The sequence below is a fragment of the Manacus vitellinus genome, unplaced genomic scaffold (assembly GCF_001715985.3).
Source record: "Manacus vitellinus isolate BGI_N305 unplaced genomic scaffold, ASM171598v3 scaffold_18_pilon, whole genome shotgun sequence".
NCBI classification, from domain to species: domain Eukaryota; kingdom Metazoa; phylum Chordata; class Aves; order Passeriformes; family Pipridae; genus Manacus; species Manacus vitellinus.
The window spans coordinates 4,613,595-4,631,610 of NW_021939324.1; the positions used below are offsets into that span (position 1 = coordinate 4,613,595).

The following is an 18,016-nucleotide window of genomic DNA, read 5'->3' on the forward strand; positions in this document are numbered from 1 at the left end:
GTACTAGTATCCATTATGACAAGACCTTGATCAGTTGGTCCTTCTCAAAACTAAACTTCAACATTTCTAATGTCACCATCTAAGACCCTCACTGTGATAGTAAAACTATAATTTTTGATTACTATAGTTTCCTTGCTGACTAAATATTTTCACACTTTATCATTCACAGAAAAGAAGGCAGAGACTCATTTTCCTTCTATGCTGTCATAATTTCTCAACATACTCCTATTTCGTTTGTTCCAGTGAATATTACTATCTCTGTTTCTTGATGATCTCATTTTGAACTGACCTTTGCCACCATGCTTCTTCCTAGTCCTACACTGTGACTGTGCTGTGTATAGGACTGTGAACTTACAGACTTCCGTTTTGTGCACAGTCAGAGAGATTGTGTTACAAGGAGAGCTCATTGTATCCCATCCTGAAGCGGGGCTCCACATGAAGTCCTGTGGAGATAGATCTTTTACTTTACATTTGTTCTTATCATCTTTCTTCTTGACTGTAGGGGATGAAAACTTTCATACCTACCTACATTCTCTGAATATATGAAAGGGTACAGCAAATAACTTCTGCTTGGTTCATTGCCATTACAGCTGTGAAGCTGACTTGGCTTCTGTGTCTTCATGTCTTCTCTTCCCTAGCTGAATCCTCAGTGTCTAAAGACAGCTCAACCAGTTCTGGTGTCCTCACAACTGGTGGCTTAACATAGCCAACAGTAACACAATTGTCCTAAGAAGAGTCACTATCATTTGAGTCAGCATTAGCCTGTACCTGAGTTCACTTTCAATTCTCTTTTGAGTAAACTACTCACCGCAATTTTCTGAAACCTCTAGAGGAGAACTCACTGTTGCCAGAACCTCTCTCTTCTGAAATGGAAGACATGATAACTGTTGCCGTGGGATTTATGGTGCTGAAAAATCTCCCAGGTTACATTTTTATAATACCCTCCATCCAATCCCAAATGTGTCCACCCTGTGGCCTTTACTCTGGACCGCCCCGGGTCCACCCCCTGAAAATGGGTCTGGGGTGCATTTCGGGACCCCCTGTTCATTCCATCTTCATCTCCCTCAGAGCACAAAGAGTACATAGTTACCCAGTTTTTGACCGTGTTCTGTGGTTTTGACCGTGTTTGGGCCCTGATATGCTGTTCTGCCAACAATCTAGGCCTTGCCTTGACAAAAGACTAAACATTTCTACTGGATTCGGGAGTAGGGGTGATATAGGGAGCATAGAATGGGGTAAGACAGCTAAGGAATGTGTAAACAAGGGTGCTACAGAGAAAGGGAAAGGGACAAGGGACAAAGGAGGGAGGGTTGCTGCTTTTAAAATCTACTTATAAAACTTATAAGGCTTACCAATATTAGAAAAATAAAAAACCATTAGGGGCTTAAGGCATCATAGCCCTGAAGTTTCATCACTCAATTGACCAATACCAGTCACAGTTACAGATGAAATGTGATCTAGTTCTTGAGAATCTGCCTTATATGGAGGTATTGTAATAGTTGATGAGTCTGAACATCTCCCTTCATCACATAATGAAGTAGGAGAGTCATACTTTTCATACTGATCATACGCTTCTAGTTTAAAAGAAGATAGAGTACTGACAAATACAACCTAAGTATGGTGTTCTCATGTCAGGGTGTTTTATTAAGAAAATCTACAGACATCAGGGATAGCAAAGGAGCCTTCTTCTGAAGCTCTGAGTATGCACTCTTTAAAGTCATCCTCATCAGGAATTCTGTGGAAAATAGACAGGAGAAATGCTTGCAGAGTGCGCATTTGTCTTTGTTTTTTGACCACTCCTGGACAAAACAGAACCAGAATGTGTGGAATCAGGCAGCCAGCACTGTCAAATCTATTCAGACAGAGCTTTAGAAACAGGATATGTCTACTTAAGAGTCATCAGATGTTCTGTCTTTGGCTGGGATAGAGTTAAATTTCTTCATAGTAACTTGTATATTTTGGATTTTTGATGAAAACGGTGGTAATAATACTGGTATGTTTTAGTTATTGCTGTGCAACATTTACACACTTTCAAGGTGCTTTCTGCTTCTCACACCACACCATCAGCGAGGAGGGTTGTGGTTCACAAGAAGCTGGGAGTGACACAGCTGGAACAACTGACCCTAACTGACCACAGGAATATTCCATACCATATCACATCACATTTAGCAATAAAAACTGTGAGAAGAAGTGGGGAGCATTCTGAGTTATGACATTTGTATTCCCAAGTTGCACATGATGGAGCCCTGCTTTCCTGGAGGTGGCTAAACACTTACCTGCTGATACAAAGAAGGAAATGAACTCCTTGTTTTGCTTTGCTTGCAAGTGTAGGTTTTGCTTTATTATTGAGCTGTCTTTATCTCAACACATGAGTTTTCACGCTTTCACCCTTTGATCTCATTATCCTACTGAGGGGAGTGAACAAGCAACTGTGTGGTACTTACTTGTTAGCCAGGGGAGCCTTTCACTAGAAACAGATTGCTCAAAGCCCCATTCAACATGGCCTTGAACACTTCCAGGAATGGGACATTCACAACTTCTCTGGGCAACATCTTCCATTGTCTCACCACCCTCATAGTAAAGAATTTCATCTCAAATTTTAATCTAAATTTCCCCTCTTTCTCTTTTAAACCGTTACCCTTCATCCTATCACTACACTCCCTGATAAAAAGTCTCTCTCCAGATTTCTTGTAAGTCCCTTTTATGTACTGGAAGACTTCTGTAAGGTTTACTTTATTTTTAAGTAGAGGTACTCATTGATGGCACCACTTCTTTCAGGGGAATGTAGGAGACTGCAAGATCATGTTCACAGAAGTTCTAAACCAGCTTCTCTCTTACCAATACAGACATGCCAGAAATACAGCAACTGACACCTCCTGCCCCTCAAAACACTGGCATTCTTTCCATCCTTAGAAGCCCAGCTTTGACACTGGTGTTTGTTCTTTCTGACTTCTAAATAATATATCCTTTGTTTTTCAGTTCTGTGTTGCTCTTTTCCCACTGATGCTCTATTTCCACTGTCCTCTGTTTCTTACTCGAGGTTCAGCAGCTGTTTCCTTGCTTCAGATTCTCTGCAAAGCTCCTCAGCGATAAAGCACATGAGCAACTAGTTGGTAGTGGATCTTCTGGGCTGTTCTCCTGTCAGTCAGAATTCTGTAGTTTCTATACTGCTTGAGCAGTATCACAGAGTAAGAATGCATCTCCACAGAATACGATGTACAGAAAGTGAAGACAAGCAACAGAGAGATATAGTAAGGCAGTTTTAAGTGAAACTTGTATCATGCTGGCATGTGTGAAGACCAGAAGCAGGACTTTCTCTGTCTTCCCCATTTTTAAATGACTGTAACAATTCAACAAGATTCTGATCAATATCTTGTGAGACACATTTCCAGAAGAAAACAATGTTTACACATTAAAAGTACAAGAAAAGTTAGTTCCATCCTTTTAGAAAACAAAACAAAAATAAATTAAAAAACAAATCAAAGCAAATATTTAACCTAAAGAACCTAAAGTACCAGTCCTAAAATTCTTCTGGTCCTGTACTGTTCATATAACCTCTGCTGCTGCTTTATTGGGCCAACTGTGCTGGCTACTATTGGTGGACCACACATAGAGACTAGCCTAGGTGACCTCCAGGGATGCTTTCCACCCTAAATTATTCAGTGGCTTTATAACTACAGCAGAAATGACCAGATGTCATTCCTACACCCATCCTCAGCTATGTCGTGCCTTTGAATATAGTCAGATTATCAACTGTGATTAGCTATAAATCTATTTTAACCTTAATTTAGGCATCAAGCTTAAGCACAGACCTTATGAGTCAGTGAAGTCATTATGATTGGCCAAGACACTTACACTAAAGTCATTAAGCCACCTTTTGCAGCATGTAGAGAAGCAGGTTGTAACTACATGCTTAATGTTGGGCAAAAAGTTTGCTGTACAGACATACAAAAATTACATATGGACACACAGGCACAGACACACACACAGATGGACAAAAACCATGAGCTTTTACTCAGCAATGACTGCATCTAAAATGGTGTATTCTGTTTTGTGTGTAATCTCTCATGAAATGGCCCTTCTCGCAAAGATCACTGCAATGTCAGAAAGCTGGGAAGACTTAGCAGGAGAAGCAATTTTATCACACAAAGTGAAGCTGCTGAAGAAGATCAGTCTTTGGGGTATAATTTTTCACATGTTTTAAGCAGCCAAAAATACAATTACAGACCAGCAGTACAATTCATAAAAAAGATAGAGCAAAACCCACCTAAACATTAAAATACATATTTGGAAATGGGAGGGAGAGGTAAAGACTTTTGCACAATTAGAGAAGAACCTTAAAACAACAGCTAATCTAATATTCAAATTGAAATTTTGCACATGCAACATTTTGACATACATACACCTATATTAATGACACTTTTTTTTTTAAGCAGTCATAGAAACCACATTCTCTCATCCCTTCAGGCAGAAAGAAGATGCTATAGAAACATACAAGTTTCCCTAATCCCTATTCTATTTGAAAATCTTCAGCTTTCCTTTGGTAGAGACAACAGTTAGTATTACTGAACCCTGTAATTTCTCTTTTTTCATAATGAATTTTTAAGAAGGGATTTAATACCTTTTGTGATATCAATGGTGCATTTAAAACTTCATCATTTTGTAGTTTGGACAGCTAGGTTTTAGGTAACAGACTTGATGTACTTAATAAATGATACAATTATAAAAATAAGTTGTGCATTCAACCTCAATTTGACTTTCATAGTGAATAGTTTAAATTGTGAGCATGGATAAGTTAACAGAAACAAAATTATTTATCTAGGTTGCTTATGTGTAAGAAAGAGATTTCCATCTTGCAGGAATTTATAGTTTATCCTTCAATGAAGTCAACAAGATGTCCAACGTGTGAGTCTCAGTTATACATGTCATATTAATCCTTGGATAGAATGATTTAGAATTATTTTTCTGATAAAATGAAGACTTGATAAAAGATACAGATCGCAAACATACTTTTATTTAAATGAAAAACTGGATAATATAAAGACCATCTGGAAACATGTGTGCTAGGCAAAAGAATATTTTTCTTTTCAAGTATAGCTGCATACAGAATAATGCCTCTCCCTTCTAAAAGTTTCTTTTGACTAGAGGACAAAGTTAGTCAAATTTATGATGGAATTTTTTAATGTACTGTATTAAAAAAAAGTTTTTTAGTAATTGTAGAAATTTATGAAAATTTTATGAAATTCCATAAAACTTTAAGGAAGTCATAAAGGATTGATATCTTATGGCAAAACTAACAAAATAAATAAAAATAAGTAACCTTTAACATACGGAGATTTCTGTGAAAGATATGAAATTAAAATGGGAATTACTAAAATCCAATTTGCACAATTTGAATTTGAACAGAATCAACAAAACTAAAACAAGTCCAAAAATACATTACAAATTTTTTTTTTAAATGAATGTGCCATTTTCAATAGTTAATCTGAAATGTTAGTGTCTCTTTAGTCTAAAGTCTTTGTCCCACTTAAGATTTTAGGGTTCTTTTAAATATTGGATTATTTTCATAATCTTCTGACAGTTACAATCCTTTTGTGCAAAAAAATTCCTTTTATTTAAATTTGTTGTTTCTAGTCTGAGTGCAAAGAACTATATGAATGAAGCATTTAGGACATTATTATTCTTTTAGGAAGTTTGTTTTCAGTCCCCTTTTGGATAATTTTGCACCTCTGTTGCTTGGTCTTTTAACAATCTTTCTGATCCAATATTAATGCAAATTGCATTGTCAAGTTTTGTGACTTTTCTGCACTTATACTCAGATATAGCCTAGATTCACAGGTATTTTTTTTTTTTTTAATCACTAATGGATTTGTAGCTAACCTATGGCTTGATCCATGGAACGTTGCCTTTTGTATCACTGATGTATGCATTGTGCTGATAAGCATTGTGGTTCATTTTCCTCTTGGGTAAGCACAGTTAAAAAAAAAAAGGCGGGGGGGTGGGGGGAGAGGAAAAGAAAGAGAGAAACTCTCAGACTAATAATTACCTTAGCTTGAGACAAGGATGGCAAAACACCCTTGATTGCTTTCTAACCTTCAGTAATGTGTAATAAAATATGGCTGCTTCAGGACAAAAACTGTGTGATAGCTTCTCTCATTTTAATGTTTTTTCACTGAAATCCTCAAAACTGCATTTCATTCAGCATTATCAGTGTGACAATGTTTTAATTAAAGGGTAAATCTTGGCCTAATTATGAATACTTTTCTGACATCAAAAGGACTGTCCCTAGTATTCTCAGTGTCATCATTTCATATTACATTTTAATTTGTTAGTTCATCAGTGTGAACTGAGTGTCCTAATATGTAAAGTATCATTTGTCATGATTCAGTGATCTAACAAGACTTGTTGAAAGGTGAACTGATTAGTAAAAATAAAGAAGATTTCAACCTTATGGAACATATTATAAATTTTGTATGCAAGAGTACTTTTATCACATAGGACATGAACAACTGTTCTTCTGATATGTTTGCAATATCACATAAAATTTTATCTGTTTCATGGTCTGAAAAGGAAAAAACCTATTCCTTGCTAGAGAGATTTTAATTCAGCTATAGTGGTTGGTGATGTACAGCATTTTCTGATTTTATTATATATGGATTATGAAGATCTAAGGTAGATGTGGCAAGACAAGTGGATAAACTCAAAAAATTTGTATATCTCAAACTGCTCCAAGAAATGTCTAGTGATATATCTACAAATTCAAACAGTAACTGCCTTTAGTATCCTATAATTCCTTTATCTAGACCTAAGAAAGAGAAGTTAATCAACTAAACTGGAGAAACATATGGATACATGGCTGATTAAAACTGAGATTTGAATATAGTTACATTTCTTTTAACATAATTTACTTTTAAGAAAAGTGAGACCAATTGTTTTCTTATCTTGCTAAAAATTCATGTAGATCTCTCTAAAAATATTGTTTGGAATCAATATCTCTTCTATTCGTCTTTCATTTTTATTTGCATCATCCACAAATGTAAAGTTGGCTTTGTTTGCTTTAAGATTTACAAGTAAACAGGTTTACAATAAAACTGTGTTTTAAAAGCACCATGTTCACATTGGTGTTAGAGTTTGGACCAGGCTTTTGAAGTGAATCTTCTGCTTCCACTGACTAGGCTTTGATTCCCTTTGTGTCTTAGATCTGCAAACTAGATGCCTTCTGCACAAAACTGAAGCGGAAATTTTGCTTCAGGAGTGCACACAGTATGATACAACTGTTAGTGGGCATTCAATGCTGAGTGACAGAGAGGAGCTAATTTCAGTTAAAAGCCTTGAATCATGTATAGTTTGGATGCTGGGTGCTAGCACAGACTGAGGACTACCTCAGTGTTTTATCACGTCTTTTGATGTTCCTGTGTTGTACCAGTTTTCAGTAATTGAATTTGAATTTTTAATGCTGAAATCTGAAACCAGAATATCTGAATGCTTCTTTAGTTGCTCTGTATATTTGTGTGGAGAGCTAAGCAGTGCGATTCACAAACACCACATTAAGAAACTGCCTGTAGCTGAGCTAAAAGTAGTGATAAGGACAAACATATCTTTACACTGGATTTTCTCTAATGTTTCAATGTTTTTCCAACTGATGTAGATGTGTATCTTCTTCAGTTCTTTGCTTTGATCTCTCTTTCAAAAATTCCTGAGGCCTTTCTCCTAGTTAAGGCCATTTCTTTATACCAATAGATAGCAGTGACAATTACATTCCATCCCACTCCAGCTATATCTAGGTAGACAATATTTGCTCATGGTATGATAAACCTGTCCCTATTCTCTGTTTCTTCTTATAGAACTCGTAAGAAAATCTGGTTTGTTTTCAGCAGGAGGGAAAAAGATCTTGACTACTGTGGACTTGACTCCTTACACAAACTGTTCCATTTTGCACAGAATTAAACAATAACAAAAAACAAAACACAAAAAATAAAGCAAAACAAAACCCAAAACCCAACAAAACAAAAGAAAAGAAAAATTCTATATCATCAAAGAAGAAAGGTGGAGTGGTAGCAATTCCCCAGCCTACGTCTTATTTCAATGGATAGAAATCCTGATTTTCAGGATCTCTCTGCAACAGTGTGTTATACAGGACATCTGACTCATTCCTAAGCTACCTGAAATTTTTCTGAGCAATTCTACCTTCTCACAGGGTCTAATTTTTTTGATACAGGTTGCAGTATAAAAATCAGAATACAATCAGAACATAATTGAAAGCCCTGTTGAAAGGTTCATCTTGTTAAATAACTAAATAAAAGCACCTCCTGGGTGAAAAGTGGCAGCTGTTAAACGGTGAACAGCAATACTGCACAAGAGCTCAGGACAGTGAAAATCATATCTAATTGAAGCTGGAGGAGAATTGTTAGTAGATGGAATGCAATTATGCTAACTGGAAAGTATCCAAAATACTAAGGTTAACATACATGTCTTTTGCTTACTTTTTGATGTTGGGGGAGAGGGAAAATGATTGTTATTTTGCTACATTAAAGTTTAAATCTTGAAAATTTAAACAGTAATGTGCAAATCATTAGAATTCTGCTTATTTGTTTCAAAACAAAAGATAATCTCTGGAAGAAAGTCCACTAAATTCTAGGGTCAAAATAAAGCTAACACAGCAGGAAACACTATTAATTTACTTTTCAGCAAAGTCATCCTTCTGGGTCTTGTAAGTTGTGTTCTGCGTAAGTTGTAAACCCCAAGTCAGTGTGCTGGCTTGGAAAAACAATATCTCTACTTAAAGAGTGGTTTTACATAATGATGTAACATGAAAAGCAAGCATTGGTTAGAAGATTATCCTCTCCTTGCAACATGAGGGTATTGCGGGGCACAGGTACAGGGGTGTATTTTGGAAGCTTTTTTGTTCCCTTGTTATTTATCCATTTCACCATTTATATGTTTGCTGGATCAAGCTTTTTGGTCAGTTCTTTATTGTTCTGTATTGTTCTGTATTGTTCTTCAAGTAAAAAAGTTTCTTAACAGAGTGTGTTTTTTTTTAATTCATTATTATAAAGAATTATCTTTATTTCATCTACAAGGGATTCCTCTCTGTCCTTTGTCTATACTGTATCAATACAAACTTCCTGTCTCACTGATATTAATAATATGTCAAGATTCATTCCTGTTGAGAAAAATTATCCCTTGAAAGTTATCATGCTTCAATCTGCAATTCTGCAGGAAGGAAAGCCTTTGCAGCCAAAGCATGGGGTAGAAAATTCCATTTCCTTTAGATGACTGAGACTGCCACCTCTGAGATACTTCCTCAGAAGGAAATAATGCTAAAACTAGAAGCAGAAAAGATAACCATGCAGTAGGAAAAGCATTTTAATATTCTGTACATTGCCAGGAGAGTCCAAACTAGTTGATAATTCCTGTCAACTTATTTGGGGAAAAAGGTAGTTGTAAATAAGCCACCTAACAAATAATGCAATTACAAGAAAGGCCCATACTTTTGGCATACATTTATTATGATACCTGTAGAAATATTACTTCTATAGTATTCTTTGTTCCATGGCTGGCACAGAAAACATTTTCTCTGGTAAAAATTAAGAAGATATCAATGACAAATATTACCTTTCTATCCATATAATGGTATAGTGGTGTGACACATTAATGTCAGTATTGTAGGATGATAATATGGTAAAATTACCACTTTATCATACACAGGTGCAATTCAGCTGCCAGAATTAACACAGACCACTTACACAGATTCTGAGTGTCATGGTTTGAGATCCCCAAAATCTAATTCCTTATTCTAAGCCCCCTTCCACATCTCAACCCAATGTGTGATGGTTTTTTCCAGACAAAATACGAGACTCAAAATGGGGGAAAGGGAATATATTACAATGACTGTACAAATAAATAAATACTACAATATATTGTACACACGATCTCAACTATCTTTACCATGACAGATCAGTATTTACAATGGATCAGATCTCTTCTCCCCTCCAAATAAAAGTCTAGGAGGGAAGAAGGAAAGATTCCTCTAGTCTCTGAATAGCAGTATCTTCTAAGGCAGCAGGTTCTCTGTGTCTTTCCATGCAACAGTTGGAGCTGGATCTCTGCCAGCACACACGAGGGAGGCCTCCAAGCCTCTCTTGGCCCCTTGACGCAGGCAAAGGGGTCTTCCATGGGCTACGTTCACCCCAGACAAAGGTCGTTCCACCACGGTCATATCACGATCACAGGGGGTCTTCGTGACAGTCTGGTATCTCCAGGGGACTCAAGCCCCTTGCAGAGCTTCTGTGCCCTGCCTCAAGATGGCTGTGAGCTTCTTTGTAGCTTGCAGCAAGGGAGGGCTCCAAGGTCAACCTCCTACACACCGTCCTGGCTGAACTCTCAGGACAACCGAGCTTCTTAGCTCCTTTACTCCATTTAGGACTTCTAATCAGTAAGAGTCCACCCCCTCCATTTTGGAGGGATCTCAAAGAAAGTTTAGGGGAGTTTATCAGTTCTTACCCCCAAATTCTGTCTCTCTGCTGCTAGCTCTGTTTCTCGGCTCTCCTTCCAGGAGTTCTCTCTCTTGCTGCATGCTTGTTTTGCTGCTCTCTTATCTTTTGGCTCTGTGTCACCACTTTTTCTCCGGTCAATGTTGGCTGCTGCTACTCCTACCGCTGCCCACGGTGGAGAAACATCTCCCGGCTTAACTACAGACACTTAGCCCAGTCTAACACTGTTCCAAGTCTCTGCAGTCCCCCCAGCCGGGGGCCAGGGGCTGGAGTGCCGCCAGGGGGGCTCCTGCTCTCTCTCCTCGTGGTCTTACAACATGGTCACTTCTTCTCCAACCAGACTACAGCTCTTCTGGTCAGCTTGTGGTATGTTTATATTTCGCGGGAGCTCAGATTGGTTCAATCTCAAGTGTCACCACCCCCTGGGGATTATCACTTTCTTAGCTTCAGGGGGAAAACCTGGTTCAAACCACTACACTGAGCCCCTACCCCTAGCAGAGATTCTGATACTCTTTTATGAACAAATATGAATCAATCTGTGAATAATTCTGACAATGCTGTCATTACAAAATGTATTGATTTTGGTTGGGGCAGAGTTAATTTTATTCACAGTGGCTAATATGGGGCTGGGTTTTTAATTTGTGCTTACCATGGGTTGATAATATAGAGATGTTTTTGTTCTTGCTGAGCAGGGCTTGCACAGAGCAATGGCTTGTTTGGTTTTTCTTATTGCCATGCTGGTGAGGCAGCTGGAAGTGCATGGGAGGTTGGGAGGGGACACAGCTGGGACAGGTGACCCAAACTGACCAAAAGGATGTTCCAGACCATAAGGCGCCATGCTCAGTATATAAGTGGGAAGAAGAAGGAGGAAGAGGGGACATTTAGAGTGATGGTGTTTGTCTTCCCAAGTTGCCGCTAAATATGATGGGGCCTTGCTCTCCTGGAGATGGCTGAACACCTGCTGCCCATGGGAAGCAATGAATTAATTTAATTCCTTGTTTTTGCTTTGCTTGCATGCGTAGCTTTTCTTTCCCTATTAAACTGTCTTTATCTCAACTCCATGAGTTTTCTTCCTTTTACCCTTCTGATTCTCTCCCTGATCCCATTGGTAGGGGAGTGAGTGAGCTGTGTGGTGCCTGGTTGCTGGCCGGGGTTAAACTACAACAGTAATTTTTTGGCACCCAATGTAAGGCTCAATGAGTTCAAGATACCAACAGATCTGATTGGGATGTACTAAATTTACTTTATAGATATTAGTGCTGTTTAGCTAACTAACACATTAATGTGACTACTGTTTTTGACAGTAGCAGATTCCTGGAGTGATTTTGAAAGAATAATGTTAAGAAGCATTTTTAAAAGTATGATATAATGTGTATACGATGAAGAGTCATTGCATTTATGAGGTCATTATTAGTAAAATTATTAAGAATAACACTGTATCATATGTATAAGAGCAGAACAGGAGTCCAGTATAGCATGATCATGCAGATTCACTGTTGCTTAAATTTTCTGCTTCCTTATGGTTAAAGACATCTTCACAAACTTCAAGAAAAGTAAATAACCTCAGTGATTTGGGCCCAATCTGCAACTCCAGTGGGCTTACTCACCTCTATGCTGTCACACTTGAGGAACATGTGTCCAAATTTCTGCTGAAATAGCAAAACAGGACTAAATTTATAGAAACTTCTACAAAAATATTAATAACCATCTATGGGCCTGAAAAAATGTAAAAATTGTTCAGTCTTGCTGAAGTAGAAGACAAGGAATTAAAGTACTCTTTGGAGTTAAAGTCAAGACTATCAGAAAGCAAAGATATTGAATGCAACTTATGTTTCATGCTTAGCAGACTAGCAGTCATACAAATTTTGTCTAAATGGATCTCATAGGTACATTTTTGTGCCTATAAACTTAATCCAGAGTATTGCAAACACTTCTCATTAGTTTTCTTTTTTAGAAGAGTTAGTATATTATCCAGCCTTCTTATTCTGACATGAAATTGAAGATGTAGTGCCTTTGACTGAATGTTAAATATTTGTGTTCGATAATAGGTAGTTAAGCAGGAAGAGAAAGAGCATGCTTCCTCTGTGCTTCCAAAGATCTATTAATAGATAAAAACTATCATTTAATGGTAACATATAAAGAAGATTTTGGAGATTAATATGCTGCGACTGGAAGTGATTAATTTCGTGATGAATTCTCACATTCTACATAGAGCAAGACAGTACTTAAGAAATCAAATTCTGTTCTTCTGTGTACTGTGTTATATAAGTAAAGTCACTTTACATGGATCTGAAATTAACTGTAATACAATGAGACTATCTGGATGCTATCCCAAAAAAGCATTTTGTATATATTTTCCTTTTCTTTTCCTCTGTTGTGAATTAATAATGTGTTTATGGGGCCATGTCTTGAAGAATGCTTTTCTATTTATTTCTATTATGTAGGTGTTTATAAGTTGTGCCTTTTATCTGTTGATACCACTTACTTCTTCCCCTGTAGTATGATTTTGGTACAAAAATATCTCTTTAGTTTACTGTCCCCATTCTGAACCCTTTAGCTTTTCCCATGTGTCTGGTTACCTATAACCGACAGGCTGTTGCAAAGAATTAGATATTCTCTAGTTAACTGGCCTTTGCAAAGAAGGTTCTTGAAGAAAACCAACAAACTGAACTACTGCACGTTTTCTTAGCTTGAAATTCCTAATAAACAAATATGAGGCAAATATTCATAGATTAAAGATCAAATACTTCAAGTCTTTTGACAGTAATTGAGCGTATTTTCAAGAGAGGTTCAATTTGGACAGAGAGTAATTTTTTTTCTTTCCATTTCATCGCTGTCTGTCTCAAATAGTAAATATTTCATACTACTGACTGGCACTTCACAGTTGGTACAAGTAAGTGTACAACAGTCAGAACTCATTTAAAGACCTCCAGCTGCAATTTTATTAATAAATACCATTCCATAAATAAAGTTAATGTTTACTCCCTGGCTTTATATCCATGGAAGCAATATTCACACGCACATCATCAGAACTGCAATAGCTGAGACTATAAGTCTCCCATCTGTCCTAGTCCCAAAAGAAGGATCAGATGCTCTTGATTAAGATACCTCTATAATAAGTCTCAGAATAGCTGTTGATGTCATTAACATCTGTCTAGTCATTGGAACACCTCTTTAATTTTGAACTCTGAGCTGAGGCTTGCAGACTGTACTTTCAAAGGAATTAGCATGCTTGGAAAAGTATCTGAACAGCTAACCTACACAGGTGCTTTCAGAAATCACATTGATGAGAGTTAGATGACTAAATGTTTTGGCAAATCTGCACCTATCCTCATCATACCAAAATGCCTTTCGAAAGTCTTGGGACTTAGGCATCTTTACTAACTTAATCAAGAAAATACACAAAACAAACCCAGGAAAAACCATGCTTGAGTACAACAATATAGTGTCCGGAAGAGTTTTTGCCTTTTCTATATGAAATATATCGTGTACTTACAATGAACAAACAGCAAACCTTGGAGTTCAGAGCACAACAAGTTTGTTATTCAAAGTAAATATTTTTCTTCCCACAAAACTCTGATCATTCAAAATACTGAGAGTTCTCTGAAGAATAAAGTTGCTATGTCCTTTTTTTTCTGTTTTCAGACAGTAGGAGTAAGAAGTAGCTCATTCACAGTCTAATGCTTGATCAGATGAAGTGGGTGGTAAGATTCTTTTCTGTTCAGATGTTAAGTGGGTGAACATCCCAACATAGCCTTCATTCACAAATTATTATTGCAACATATGAAATTCAGTGACATTGTTTTCAATTGATACTTACGTAAATAAGGTAAGAAGGAATTAATTCACACTGGTCAAATATCACCAAATGTCACTGCCCAAGAAACCTGTTTGTTTTCTTAACTGATCACTAAAAGCTCAAAACACATCTTTGATTCTGTTTAGGTTCACTGCATAACCTTTTTTTTCAGATCCTGTTAGTCTTCTTGACACTAACTCTTAATTTTTGGAATTTTTATAAATATTAATCCCTCAAGTGAAACATATCAGCTTTAGGTGTAGGAAAACTGACACTTGTGGCATGGCAGGTTGGACTGTTATTGGAAGCCAGTTTCTAAGTTATCTGGAAAGACTGTTGACCAATTCCTCTTATTTTAAATGATAAAGGAACACAATAGAAAAATTAGTATTTTTAGGACTGGATTAAGAACGGTGGGAGAACAGATTACCTGTTTCATGAGGAAACATGTCACTTAGCAGCCAAACAGGCTTCACCTTGGTGATATGCCATCTCAGGACATGACTGGTTTGACTGTATTTAAGAATAAGTGTTTGGTGCTCTGTTGTGTATTTATTAGCCTGAGAATTAAATCCTGAAGTTAGGTATTTGCTATGTCAAAGAAATTGTTTCCTTTTACAAATCTGAGTTTTTTCAGAGATACTGCGGATTAGGCACTTTGAATAACACCTATGTGTTTTCACAACCTAACAGATTCTTAACTTAAAAGAAATACATTTCTGAATCTAAAGTATTCAGCAGCCTTTCCTTTCACTTCAGAGACATGACCTCCCCCTAAAGTCAAAGAATTCTTGCAGAATATAATATATTCTTTCTCATGTCCTCCTTTATAGGTATTGATAGTAAACCACACTTAAAACATTTCAACAAATCTGACAGTATCAGTCACTGCTCTTAAAGGTGAGCTGTGGAAGGTTTTTACAGTGTTTAGATTATTCCATTAGGTTCAAAAGGAGCAAATTAACAATTTACATTAAGGTCACTTTTTAGGTGACTTCAAAGCCTAACTAACGTAAACACAGGCAGAAATACTTTTGTGCATTCTGAGCCCTTGCTTAGATCTGGTCATTTTTTGTTTTCTTATTTGCTTTCTTGCTTGGTTTTTTGGGGTTTTTTAGGGTTTTTTTTTGGCAGGGGAACTACATGTAGTAAGCTGTATGGTCATTGATGAAATTTTTACTTGGGTGTTCATATTCCCAATAATATATTTGAAAAATATTGATCTGAGATCAGTTTCAGGTATTCATTATTTGTATAGTCACAGTGCTTAAGAATAGTTTCTTCCTTTGTCCCCCTAAAGTGAAATGTCCTTCCTGGAACTAATCAATCATTTCCTATTTGGACAGTTAAGATTCAGCATTTCTAGTTATTGCAGGACTAAGCCCAAGATCTTTACACATTGATATGGTAGACTTCAGCCTCCTAATAAAATCTGTTGTTATTATTAAACCTTACAACCCTTCACACTTGTAACCACTGTAACTGTTTTTATGAACAGAACCTTTGAATACTTACGTGAACATTGCCTGTATAGTTTTAATGCTAGCCGAGCATATGCATCCACACTCACAGAAAAATGGGTGAGAAAAATCCAGGAATAGAGCTTTTGAATATTTCCCTCTTCCATGAATGAATATCTTAAGATGTGCACATTAGAAATGTTAGTTTAGATATCACATGTAGCCAAATCCCTTGTGAATAAAGTACCAGTCCTCAAAACAGTCTGATTAAGCTTTCATCCCTTGTTTTGAATATTTTAGAATTCTGCAGTGGAATATTGAAATTCTACATATGTTGTTTGTGATGCAACAGTTTCAAGGATTCAGATGGAGGAAAACTGAAGTTAATGTTCATAACCTACCCTGGTTATTATTATCTAATTACTATTTCCTGAGTCCTACTTTTCCAAAAATAAATAATAAAACCCCACAAACCCTTAGACAATTTATAATATTTAGTATAATGTTTTATGCAGTCTTGAAAACAATGAATTTAAGTGCTTTGTATTATGCAGTTTTTATTTTAATTAGTTCTTTAATGTCATTAAAATCTGCAAAGTGATTCAAGCCTGAAAGTATGTTTCAAGAACTACAAAGGTATGTATTTGGAAAAGGTGACCTGTAGTAAAAATATTGAATTCTGCATAATTTTAGACTTTAATTTATGGGATCATTTAAACATTTAATTATGAAAATTACAATTACAAATGCTCTCTTATATGATCTGAAATGAAATTCTTTACTGAAATGGTGGTGCGGCACTGGAACTGGTTGCCCAGAGAAGTTGTGGCTGTCTCATCCCTGGAATTGTTCAAGACCAAGCTGGATGGGGCTTTAACAACCTGCTCTAGTGGCAAGTGTCTCTGACACTTCTAGTGGGAGAGTTGAAACTAGATGATCTTTGTCTTCCAACTCAAACTATTCTATGATAATAAGACCTGTAAGAAAATTCAGAAATATTAGATATATTTAATAAGAGGGAAAAACGAAACTGCAGAAGTCCATTTATATTTTCATTGTTAATTGTTCTTTTCAGTTACGTATAGGTGTTGCAAAGTTGTAATTGTTTCAGACTATTCCTATCAACAAATGTAAATATGTGTATAAAGAAAACCATGGTATTTGACAATGGCTGTGACTACCAGTAACATCAAATGCTTCTGAATCTTTTTTAGATCTCTATCCTGAGACAAAACAACAGGATGTGCCTTGGAGAAGAGTAAGTTAAAAAATTCTTTGTTCTTGATACTTTTTTAGTTATAGTAATAACAACTGGATACTGTACATTGAATTTCAATGAAATGAATTCTTTATCCATTCCTTTTTCAAATACTAACCCCCTCCTACTGTACCATTTATTCAGACCTGATTTCAGCAGGATTACTTCTTTTGAATACATTGAATTTAAACATTAACACTCTTAGTAAATTACTATAAAATATTTAAGCGGCAATAGAGAAACATCCTAGATGATTTTGTTGCTTCCAGTAACTTGGCTGTAGAAAAGAAACCTGACAGAAGATGAGGTATCCTTTATTTAAGCCCGAAATGTCTCTGTAGTGCTTGGAAAGTTGCTTTTTATTGTTAAAAAAAATTAGATAGGGCTAATACACAATTTATGTCTCTCTCACATAGAGCTTTAAAATTGAAACATTTTTCTTGTCCAATTTTTGTATTGTTTTGCTTTGTCCCAATAACAACATGTTCAAATGCCAGCGACTCAACGACACAGCTTGAGTAAAAAGAACAGTATCTGTTAACTGCCTGATATTGAGTGAATGAGTAGCAGCAAAGCCTTTGCTAAATCAAGACCTGTCCTGCTGTTATGCAACAGCAAAATTAGTGCAATGTAAGTAATATTGATTCCCAAGTGGTACAATGCTACATTACAATGCTGGCTGCTAATCCTTATTTCTATTTCTTAAAGATACTGTAAAGTGTGTTTGAGTGGAAAAAATACAGTTACTATAATCCTGTGGTTATAAAAGAAAATATGAGCACACCAGGAATTTTGCCTTTGGTTTGGTGAGTTTAGGAATTGGAAATTTAGACCGAAGACTAACCCCAGTCCCTAAAGAAATACAACTTATCTATCCAGGAAAATGAGTCTTGTTTCACTGCACACACAAAAGGAAGATGCAATGGGTCGAAGGTATGAAATACTGAGAGTAGATCATCTGTGCTGGCTCCTGGGAGAATCTTTCATTTTTCCTTTTCCCAAATTT

General features: G+C 36.5%; 1 long non-coding RNA gene across 1 annotated transcript in view; it reads left to right on the forward strand.

The window, feature by feature from the left end:
- Nucleotides 1-18,016, forward strand: part of LOC115307364 — a 479,194-nt gene that overhangs the window by 362,330 nt on the left and 98,848 nt on the right. The window contains exon 4 of the long non-coding RNA XR_003915699.1: nucleotides 16,967-17,010. This is a non-coding gene — a long non-coding RNA (uncharacterized LOC115307364). The remainder of the gene's footprint in view (nucleotides 1-16,966; nucleotides 17,011-18,016) is intronic.